Source organism: Ptychodera flava, chromosome 4 (assembly GCF_041260155.1).
Source record: "Ptychodera flava strain L36383 chromosome 4, AS_Pfla_20210202, whole genome shotgun sequence".
NCBI classification, from domain to species: domain Eukaryota; kingdom Metazoa; phylum Hemichordata; class Enteropneusta; family Ptychoderidae; genus Ptychodera; species Ptychodera flava.
Window position 1 is genome coordinate 13,592,421 of NC_091931.1, and position 12,695 is coordinate 13,605,115.

Sequence of the window (12,695 nt, forward strand, 5' to 3'; positions counted from 1 at the left end):
TTGTGCGCGACTTCTGCACTGTCAGTAACTTTTCCAGGGCAGACAATGGCTCGGAAATGCGCAATTTGCGCAATCACGCAGTAGAGCGAAAACCCTGTCCACCATCGTTAATTATGCCGGTTCCATCACTGTTACTAATGAATCAAAAATAATCCCTACATCAGCCATATTATCGACATATTTTATCATTTAATTGTCTACTCTATGAACAAAATAATTTGTCGCTTTGTCGTACGTCGGCCGATGATTGATGGCAGACTTCTTTTGCATACAACCAACATAGTGAGTTGGTAGCATTGGACTTTGAAAAAAGCTTAAATGAGCATGCGCGAAAAGCTTCAAGATCCCCCGTTTTTATATTCCGGTCATTGTACGCTTTCGGTAGTTTCGAGACATCCAAACAATGCAAATGCATTACAAATGCACGGTACGATGCGCCTAGAGTTGATTGAAATCGGTGAAATGTTAAAAATTAAAATAATTTATAATACCGTAGTTTCTTTTGTGTCTCTCCTATATCCATACGAACCTATTTGGAATTAGGCAGCGCAGGCCAGGTTTCCTAGCAATTGAATGCGTTATCTGAGTCTTTGCAATAGTGAGTTAGTTTCGGTCGGGGATCCGATATATATCGGACATTTCACCACCTTACATGTTTTCATTAAACCGACTTCATGGACTGACTGTAACTTCGATACTAAACGATACTAGATTTTGTCAAATCGCGGGTAAATATCCGATACATATCGGAAATTTCACCGCCTTACTGTTCTGGTAAAACCCGACTTAATTCCAGCATGCTATTTTTTACATTCATGATTCCAGGGACTGACTCTAACTTTGATACAAGGCGATACTGAATTCTGTGAAATTGCGGGTAAATATCCGATATATATCGGAGATTTCACCACCTTTAGATCTAGCCGAGCCAATCTAACTTCGATATTGTATAATCTAGAAGCCGTAAATATTGGCTATCATATAAAAGTGCAATGTCGCGGTGTCCTCGGGATTTCGGGATAAACTCCTTCGTTTAGCGCTCACCCCGCCCGCTATCGCGTTCACCACACTAAAGCATTCACAAATCACAGTTTACGATGCAGCTAGAAGGCAGCTACAATTACCAACTACAAATTGTTTATTGATTGTTGTCAGTTGGGAAGGAAACTAGGTTTAAAATGGCTGCTCACTCACAGCCTGTCGGTAAAATGGCTAATCAAAGTCCAGAGGGACTGTAGGCTAATCAAAGCTGGACGCTCTTTCAATAGTTCTAGGTCTAAATAGGTGTGACCATTTCAGTTGTTAGTGTTGCTGTTCAGAACATTTCTTTGCACAACTTATTACAGTGGGAACACTCAGTAGACATGCACTTCGTGAGGTTTATTAGTGTAAAAGTAGCTCTGCGTACAGGTCTGTGTGTTCCCGGCGTTATACGGCCTCCACCACAGCCCTACAACGGTCTGTGGAGATAACTGGGGTCTCTTCGGCGAGATTTACAATGGCGATCTTCATGGGTAAATTTAAATAACTTGTCGAGTACGTTATGTTTCAGAATGCGAGCGCTTTTGGACGTAAGAAATAGTTAATCGCAACTTGTCTGCGGTAGGTTAGGAGGTAAAAGCAGATATGGAAAGGATATTGCCCCTATTTTTTACATCCATGCCCCAATAGAGAAGAATTTTGGCCAAAAAGACCGTATTTTCGTTGCGGTCTGGATCTGGACCAGATAGACCGAACAGGCCCCAGTTATTACTTCCGTACGATCAACCTCCCTATCAGTGCAACGGGTGTTGATCATTCCGATGTGATCGTTGGCCCATCAAACGGGTTTGAGTTACTGAACTTTTTCAGAGGGGCTGTTCAAGTTACGGATAAGTTTGGAAATCCGTGTTTTGCTGTAGGTGACTGTGTGATTGTGGATAATTGCGGTTTCCACCACGCGCGATATATTGAACAAAATCTCCAACTACTATTGCGGAAAGTCTACAGTCAATTTGGAAAGTTAGGTAACGGCAAAAGCATCTACTTTTTTTACAACGTAGAGCGAGTAAGGCACTCCTGAACGGCGAAAATTTTGGTGGTGTATTGCTGCCAACAAGACAATATCTTTACTGACGTTAGGAACTTGTGTGAATTGCCTTCCGTTAAGATGAATCCGCGAGATTTTTCAGTGTATTGTGACGTGATATCGGAAACAGATTGTCAGAGAAGGCGCTCGCTCGTCTGCCGAGTCGACGTACTTCCGCATTCATATCGTGCAAATGCGCAATTCTTGTCGCGATATTTGAGCATTTAACTTGATCGTCAGTGAAACAAAAAGACCGTTCTCCATATCAAAACATTATGTGTTTCATATTTTAGGGTTCTGTTTCAGTAACAGACATGAACATTCGGATTTATGATCCATGATTTCCGCGGTCCGTGACATGATTCAAGCTGGCCGTGAATACGCACTGATTTTTTTGTGATGACCCCTGACCCAAGTGTCATCGATACGCTGTGCGCGCTGTCCGAGCATCGCTTGCTAAAATTCATGGAGCTACCAAAGCTCCATGCTAAATTCAAGCGTAAAGCAAATGTATCAAAAGTCTAACATGCACAATTTCTCAATTCTATGAGTATTTTACTTTTGAACTGCTATGAAAATGGATATCTATAAATTCGTTTGAAAAACTGGTGTGCTGAAGCAGGTAAGCGCGACATGTACAGTACAGCACTGATAGCGATTGCAGGTTTATTACCAAGGCTGCGTTCACAAACAAAAAAAAAAAAAAAAAAAACGGTTAAGGGGGCTGGAGAAATTCAGGAAGGGTGATTCAAAAATGATGAGGGTAGTAGAGCGGGGACTTGAAAATATTGCCCCACCTGTAGGGGGCACTTGAAAATGTTTCCTTTTATGTTTTACATTTTACATTTTTACATTTTTTGTAGGTAATTTAATAAACAATGAATACCATTTTTATGTCATTCAAATGTTGTAATGTTAGTAATAATTTAACAGAATCTACAACCATTCTGTCACATTCCATGACTTTTATCTGGAAAAAAAATCTAAACATGTGTGATTTGTCGTAAAAAATCAGACTTGAGCCTAGTAACAGGGCAAAAGTTGCAACCATTGATGATTTTTGCAATAGTTCTATCCAATATATCAACTACAGTTTCTTGCTGTCTCCCTACAGCATGCTCAAACACACAATGTTCAGTTTGTCGACAAAGCCAGTATATATAAATATGTATTAGGTGATAGTTTATTTAGAGTCCAGACTGACAGTCTGTTGTCAGCATTGATGCATGGTACACATACACAGGCTGTGCTAGCAAGCTGAATACTGGACAGTTCAACATGCTGTAGAGAGTAGAACACGAACGCAGTTGCATAAACTGAACATAAATATTGTCAAAATTATCAAAGATAATACAGCTACTGCCTATGGGCAACTGTCACTATCAGATACTGCCCTGTTACTGGTACATTAGTGTCACTGTTACTGCATACGTGAGCAGTGACAGAGATAGCTCTGACTCTGATGCACATGGTAGTTGAAGACTAGTGTGTGTCAAATGACGCTCATGACATTGAAACATTATGACTAAACAAGATCAGGCCAGAAAGCAATACCAGGAAAAACACATGGAAAAATTTGCGAATTCTGGCATATGAGAATAATCAAATATTACAGGAAAAGATTTGGTCACCATGCTTCATTTTCTAAATTTTCACATTCTTGTCATAAAATAATACAAAAGTAAAACTTTAAACAGTACAGATGAAATGAAAAAAATGTATGACTAAATGGAATTACAACCAAATTTGCAATTATTACAATCAAAATTTCAGAGATGAATACATTGATTTGATGGAATATTTCAGCCTTCCAGTATTGTCAATATTGAGTAGCATCCAATTCATACATGTCTTGTACTTTTGAAAGACATTTTTGGTAGCTCACCATACTCAGTTTAAGAATCCATATTTGATTTCGCGAAAATCGCAATTTATCTCTAAAATCTTATTCTCCAGAACCACAACACTGGCAGTGAAATTCCACTTTTGTCATTCTTAGTGAGATCTTTTTCAAGTTTGTGAAAGGCAATTTGATCGGTCACGTGGTTTTGCCGCCATATTGTATTTTGCATAAAACTTATGATTACGATTGAAACAGACAGTAAATATGAGATGATGTTCAAAATTCTTCTTTACAAGAACTTGATGTGGTGTCATAAGGTCTCCCATCATACCAAATATGAAGGGTGTAGCACTTGTGGTTACTTAGTTATGAACATATACGTATATTTAAGGTTACAGGTCATCGAGGTCACAAGACATTTTGTCAACTCGCCCAAAGAGCATTTCCGGTTTTTTGCACGATCGCTGTGATTGGGTTAAAAAGTGCTGATTTTATGGTTCGCGATACGGTTTTCAGCAAATAATTATTTATTTCACGTATAATTTATCCTTAAAAATCACTGCAAGAACTTGAAACCATGTTTATCATCGCTTGGGCCCCGCCAACGCTGCTTGCAGCTTTAATTAGGGGCCCAAGCCGACCGGCTGGGACCCTATTGTTATTGCTCAAGTTCTACTACTTCCTCTTCTTCCTCTTCTTCCTCTTTTTCTTTTTCTTCTTCTGCCGATTCTTTGTCGACCTAGATCTCTTAAACGGCTGAACAAAAACTTCTCAAATTTGCAGGGCTAGTAGGTATCAATTAGTACTCGTGCACCTGGCCCTTGAAATTTTGATTGGTCACGTGACCTGGCGGCCATATTTGATTTTCCAAAAACCTAAAAATGGCTTGTCCAGAAGACCTAGGGGTCTAGTCGATTTGAAATTTTACTCATGTCATCTTTAGAGTGATGTCTTTCAAGTTTGCAAAAGACATTTGGATCGGTCACGTGATTTGGCCACCATATTGGATTTTCTAAAATAGTCATTTAATCTTTAAAAATCTTCTTCTCCAGAACAGAAACATCGATTAAGCTAAAATTTTACTCATATCATCCTTACAGTGATCTCTTTAAAGTTTGCAAAAGACATTTTGATTGGTCACGTGGTTTGGCCGCAGTATTGGATTTTTTGAAATCACAATTTAATCTTTAAAAATCTTCTTCTCCAGAACAGATCCACCAATTGAACTAAAATTTTATAAATGTCATCTACAGTGTGATCTATTTCAAGTTTGCGAAAAGCGTTTCGATTGGTCCCTTGGTTAGGCCGCCATATTGGATTGCGCAAAAAATCGTAATTTAATCTTTAAAAATCTTCTTCTCCAGAACCAAAACACTTATTAAGCTGGAATTTTACTCATGTCATGCTTACAGTGATCTCTTTCAAGTTTGCAAAAGACATTTCGATCGGTCTCGTGGTTTGGCCGCCATATTGGATTTTGTGAAATCACAATTTAATCTTTAAAAAACTTCTTCTTCTCCAGAACTAACACACCGATTGAACTAAAATTTTACATCTATCATCTAAAGTGTAATCTCTTTCAAGTTTGCAAAAGGCGTTTGGATTGGTCATGTGGTTTGGACGCCATATTGAATTTTGCAAAAAATCGTAATTTAATCTTTAAAAATCTTCTTCTCCAGAACCAACACTACTGATTAACATGAAATTTTACTCATGTCACCCTTACATTGATATCTTTCAAGTTTGCAAAAAGCTTCTACATCTATCATCGATAGTGTGATCTCTTTCAGGTGTGCGAAAGGCATTTGGATCGGTCTCATGGTTTCGCCGCCATATTGGATTTTGTGAAAAATCATAATTTAATCTTTAAAAATCTTCTCCTCCAGAACAAATACACTGATTGAACTAAAATTTTACACTTATTTTCCCTAGTGGTAGTCCTTTAAGTTTGCGAAAGGCATTGTGATCAGTCAAGTAATTTGGCCGCCATATTGGATTTTGTTTAAATCACAATTTAATCTTAAAAATCTTCTTCTCCAGAACCAATACACACATTCAACTGAAATTTTACTCATATCTTTCATAGTGCGAGCACTTTCAAGTTTGCAAAAGGCATTTGGATCGGTTAAGTCGCCCCAATGTTCATAAGGCTGCAGTTTAAAACCTCGTCAGTCAGAAGATCGATCAGTGATGTATGTTTTATTGTACACTTGAAAGTCAAAGACGGCACGACAGATTGCAATGCCCGCTGTCAAATTCAGCTAGCAGTCACACGAACCCTAATCTCGGCCCCTTGTGTAAGGCAACTTTTGCGACCAGCTTTTGTACGCCAGGTGACGTTGTCGAGTATACTGCGACGGAAGTACTTAGAGGAGTTTGCCACTAGCTTTATGGGGGCCGACCGGTGTGATCGACTGAATGGCACAATTACTGGGGTCTATGCACAGCTGATATGTGAGTGTCAAGGACCATAAATGAAGCTATTCGGGTATTTTCATATGTAGGTGTCTGAATGCACGCTCACTTCTTTATCATGATAAAAAAGACAGATACATGACATTGCAAGGTGTAGTGATTTGTTTATGTTTCTCTATCTGACAAGCATGGAGTGGCCCTGGTGTGTTTAGACTTGGTTAAAGTCTGTGATTTGTGAATCAGTTTGAGTGGAGTGAACGCAATGATTTGTATTTTGCTTTCATGTGAAACGCGCGCGTGAGTGGACGCGATGAGTAGGGTGAACGCGATGAGTGGAGTGAACGCTATACAGCGGCGGAGTTTCACCCGGGAATCAGGCAGAAACTAACTCACTACTGCGCAGACTCAAACGTGACGCATTCAATTGCTGGGAAACCTGGCGTGAGCTGCCAAATTCCTGATAGGTTTGTATAAAATAGGAGAGACACAAGATAAACTATTAGAAATGATTTTATTTTTTAAAATTCACCGACTTGAACCAAGTCTATGGTGTGTTGTGTAACTGAGAGCATGTAGCTGATTAAAAATGTAAACAAGACCACATCAAGTCCAGCCGTTAATGTCGTAAAAGTCGCTGATACATATCTATTAAAACAGCACCTTGTTAAATGAAGTTCTGCAGCTTGATCGAATTTCACTGTAATTGCTTTGTGCAGTTGCATGCCCGGTCTAAGAGATCGCCGAAATTTACCCGATATTTATCAGGGATTTGGGGACTCTGATATCGATACTGGACAATAGTAGAATGACTTGCCCTGTGCTTCGGTACGCCAGATCAGTGAAATCGTCGATATTTAATTGGATGTTTATCGGCAATTTGGGGACTCTGATATCGATAGTACACAATACTAGAATGACTTGCCCTGTGCCTCGGCACGCACGGTCTGTGAAGTCGCCGATATTTACTAGATATTTATTGGCGATTTGGGGACTCAAATATCGATACTAGACGATACTAGATTCTGTCAAATCCCGGTTAAATATCCGATATATATCGTGACCTTGCATTTCTGGTCAAACCCGACTTCCAAGGACTGACTCTAACTTCGATACCGAACGATACTAGATTCTGTCGAATCGCGGGTTTATATCCAATATCGGAGAAGTTGGACGCTCTTGCCATTGTTATAGGTCTAAATAGGTGCGACTGGCATCTTATGTTTGTTTGCACAACTTATTATAGTGGAAACACTCAGTAAACATCCACTTCCTTCGGCGTCTTTGCCTTCTTTGTTTTGTGCGCGACTTCCGCGCTGTCAGTAACTTTACCAGGGCAGACAATGGCTCGGAAATGCGCGATTTGCGCAATCGCGCAGGCGAGAGAAAACATGTCCACCATCGTAAATTATGCCGGTTCCATCACTGTTACTAATGAATCAAAAATAATCCTTATATCAGCCATATTATCGACATGTTTTGTCATTTAATTGTCTACTCTTTGAACAAAATAATTTGTCGCTTTGTCGTACGTAGGCCGATGACTGACGGCAGACTTCTTTGGCATGCAACCAACATAGTGAGTTGACAAAAGCTTAAATGAGCATGCGCGAAAAAGTTTCAAGATCCCCCTCCGTTTTTATAGTCCGGTCATTGTACGCTTTCGGTAGTTTCGAGACATCCAAACAATGCAAATGCATTACAAATGCACGGTACGATGCGCCTAGAGTTGATTGAAGTCGGTGAAATGTTAAATATTAAAATAATTTTTAAAATCGTAGTTTCTTTGGTGTCTCTCCTATATCCATACGAACCTATTTGGAATTAGGCAGCGCAGGCCAGGTTTCCTAGGAATGGAATGCGTTATCTGAGTCTGTGCAATAGTGAGTTAGTTTCAGTCGGGGATTCGATATATATCGGACATTTCACCACCTTACATGTACATGTTTTCATAAAACCGACTTCATGGACTGACTGTAATTTCGATACTAAACGATACTAGATTTTGTCAAATCGCGGGTAAATATCCGATATATCTCGGAAATTTCACCGCCTTACTGTTCTGGTAAAACCCGACTTAATTCCAGCATGCTATTTTTTACATCCATGATTCCAGGGACTGACTCTAACCTTGATACTAGGCGATACTGAATTCTGTCAAATTACGGGTAAATATCCTATATATATCGGATATTTCACCACCCTATAGATCTAGCCGAGCCAATCTAACTTCGATATTGTATAATCTAGTAGCCGTAAATATTGGATATCTTATAAAAAGTGCAATGTCGCTATGTCCTCGGGATTCCGGGATAAACTCCTTTGTGTAGCGCTCATCCCGCCCACTATCGCGTTCACCACACTCAGGTGTCTCACATCGCCTTCATCCCACTAAAGCATTCACAAATCACAATTTACGATGCAGCTAGAAGGCAGCTCCATTTTCATACCAGTTCAAAAGTAAAATACTCATAGACTTGAGATATTTGTGCATGTTAGACTTTCGATACATTCGCTTTACGCTTGAATTTAGCATGGAGCTTTAATGAAATTATATCACTACATAATTTTCTAACTTTCTTCCTGTCGCTTTGAATGGTGTCATTTTGACCAAACTTGGCGAATAAAATCCTGACATAATACCATTTAGTTTACACTTTTAATAAAAGGTGTTTGGCTGTAGGTGACTGTGTGATTATGGATAATTGCGGTTTCCACCACGCGCGATATATTGAACAAAATCTCCAACTACTATTGCGGAAAGTCTACCGTCAATTTTGAAAGTTAGGTAACGGCAAAAGCATACGACTTATTTTACAAAGTAGAGCGAGTAAGGCACTCCTGAACGGCGAAAATGTTGGTGGTGTATTGCTGGCAACAAGACAATACCTTTACAGACGTTAGGAACTTGTGTTGATTGGCTTCCGTAGAGATGAATTCGCGAGATTTTTCAGTGTGTTTTGACGTGATATCGGAAACAGATTTTCAGAGAAGGCGCTCGCTCGTCTGCCGAGTCAACGTACTTCCGCATTCATATCGTGCAAATGCGCAATTCTTGTCGTGATATTTGAGCATTAAACTTGATCGTCAGTGAAACAAAAAGATGGTTCTCAATATCAAAACATTATGTATTTCATATTTTAGGGTTCTGTTTAAGTAATAGACATGAACATTCGGATTTATGATCCATGATTTCCGCGATCCGTGGCATGATTCAAGCTGGCCGTGAATACGCACTGATTATTTTTTTGTGATGACCCCTGACCCAAGTGTCATCGATTCGTTGTGCGCGCTGTCCGAGCATCGCTTGCTAAAATTCATGGAGCTACCAAAGCTCCATGCTAAATTCAAGCGTAAAGCGAATGTATCGAAAGTCTAACATGCACAAATATCTCAAGTCTATGAGTATTTTACTTTTGAACTGGTATGAAAATGGATATCTATAAATTCGTTTGAAAAACTGGTGTGATGAAGCAGGTTTATAGCGATTGCAGGTTTGTTACCAAGGCTGCGTTCACAAAAAAACGGGTAGGGGGGGCTGGAGAAACTCAGGAACGGTGATTCGAAAATGTTGAGGGTAGTAGAGAGGGAACTTGAAATATTGCCCCACCTGTAGGGGGCACTTGAAAATGTTTTGGTTTCCTTTTATGTTTTACATTTTCCGATTCCAAGTTTTTGTAGGTAATTAAATGAACAATGAATACCATTTTCATGTCATTCAAATGTTGTAATGTTAGTAATAATTTAACAGAATCTACAACCATTTTGTCACATTCCATGACTTTTATCTCGAAAAAATCTAAACATTTGTGATTTGTCGTATAAAAATCAGACTTGAGCCTAGTAACAGGGCACAAGCTCCAACCGTTGATGATTTTTGCAATAGTTCTATCCAATATATCAACTACAGTTTCTGGCTGTCTCCCTACAGCATGCTCAAACACACAATGTTCAGTTTCTCGACAAAGCCAGTATATATAAATATGTATTAGGTGATAGTTTAATTAGAGTCCAGACTGACAGTCTGTTGTCAGCATTGGTGCATGGTACACATACACAGGCTGTGCTAGCAAGCTGAATACTGGACAGTTCAACATGCTGTAGAGAGTAGAACACGAACGCAGTTGTATAAACTGAACATAAATATTGTCAAAATTATCAAAGATAATACAGCTACTGCCTATGGGCAACTGTCACTATCAGATACTGCCCTGTTACTGGTACATTAGTGTCACTGTTACTGCATACGTGAGCAGTGACAGAGATAGCTCTGACTCTGATGTACATGGTAGTTGAAGAATAGTGTGTGTCAAATGACGCTCATGACATTGAAACATTATACCTAAACAAGATCAGGCCAGAAAGCAATACAAGGAAGAACACATGGAAAAAATTTTGAATTCTGGCATATGAGAATAATCAAATATTACAAACAAAAGATGGAGTCACCATGCTTGATTTTCTAAATTTTCACATTCTTGTCATAAAATTATACAAAAGTAATACTTTGACCACTAAAGATGAAATGAAAAAATATATGACTAAATGGAATTACAACAAAATTTGCAATTATTACACTCAAAATTTCAGAGATGAATACATTAATTTGATGCAATATTTCAGCCTTCCAGTATTGTCAATTTTGAGTAGCATCTAATTCATATATGTCTTGTACTTTTGAAAGACATTTTTGGTAGCTCACCGTGCTCAGTTTCAGACTCCACATTTGACTTTGCGAAAATCGCAATTAATCTCTAAAATCTTATTCTCCAGAACCACAACACTGATGGCAATGAAATTCCACTTTTGTTATTCTTAGTGAGAGCTCTGTCAAGTTTGTGAAAGGCAATTTGATCGGTCACGTGGTTTTGCCGCCATATTGTATTTTGCATAAAACATACGATTACGATTGAAACAGACAGTAAATATGACATGATGTTCAAAATTCTTCTTTATGAGGACTTGACTGTTTTCAAGTTGAAATTTTGCACATAATAAAATCACTGCACGAACTGGAAACCATCATGTTAATCGCTTGGGCCCCGCCAACGCTGCTTGCAGCTTTAATATTATTTATTTCCGCCGATTGTGTCTCTGTGTGCGTTGGTCCAGGCCAGTTGTGGAGTTTGAGCTCATAGAGAGCATCCGCTTGAGCCGGCTTGTACCGTACATATATCAAACACTATCTGCGTTCTTGATATTCGTTTAAGTTGAAGAAGGGGAGTGGTAAGTGCCCGCCGCTTTATATTCCTATAAGACACTGTCCGGGAGTTGTCGCAGGTAACTTAATAGCTGCATAACTGCAGCTAAAATGGTTCATACGCGGTTTACGCTCCCAGGAAGATTGGATTTGAGGAGACAGGGCTGTTTTCTCTTTTGTTCAATTGTCCCTTGTGATCCTTCGCTATCAAGTTTGCGCGAATCGATCAAACATGACCCTTCGTATAGCACCCAATCCTCAGTGAATGTACGCCACAGTCCTTCTAGACTGTGTGTAAGCCTTTGCCAGTGGCTTCACATTGCCTTGGACTGCATATGAATGCAGCTTAGAATAACTAGGCCAGTCCAAACATTCCATAATTTTGCTGTATTGAAGGCATCTTGTACAAGGTTAATCCTCTTTCTTTCGTATATTTTTGTTTGTCTATGGGCCTGGGTGAAAGAGATTTTATGACATATCATCAAGTGAAGTAAGAATATCTAGGCACCTGGGTGGAGGGACGGTGATCTAGGTTATGCATTATATAACAGTTTGGAAGACCAAGCTAAATATAGGCTAATAAATAAAAGTTTCCTAGCAATAATTACATGTATTGTTTATCAAGCATATCCTTCGGAAAGAAATTTAATCAGGAAAGCCATGCTGAAGGGGTGGGCCAAAGTTAAAATCATGTTCCAAGTTCCCACGTTTCATATTTCGCGATTCACTCAAAATTTAATTCAGATTTGTGTCAGACTGCGCCAAAAATAAATCTACACGGAAGTATGAACAATCGTTATTGTGCTGTCAAAGCATTTTCAAGGTTTCACTTCAGTGTTTAAACCGAATTAACTTAAAGGGTTTATGCTCTGGCACTTTCATTTTCTGCCATTTTCATTTTCGGCGCGCCCTTCATGCGCAAGTTTGAGGGTATGTTAAACGATTTATTGATTATAAAAGCAGCAACGTTGAGGTAAAAGATTTAGGTTGTCATGATTTCTACTTACCCGACCCCTCTCTTGTGCAAAATGCCCTCTATAGGCCTAATGATTAAAAATCAATTTAACCTTTATAAAACAATTTGGGAGATAATTTATTAGATAACATTCTCCTATTGATTATACATTGGGTCTAGATTAGTGTCAAACGTTCATGTTGCCGTATGTTTTTTG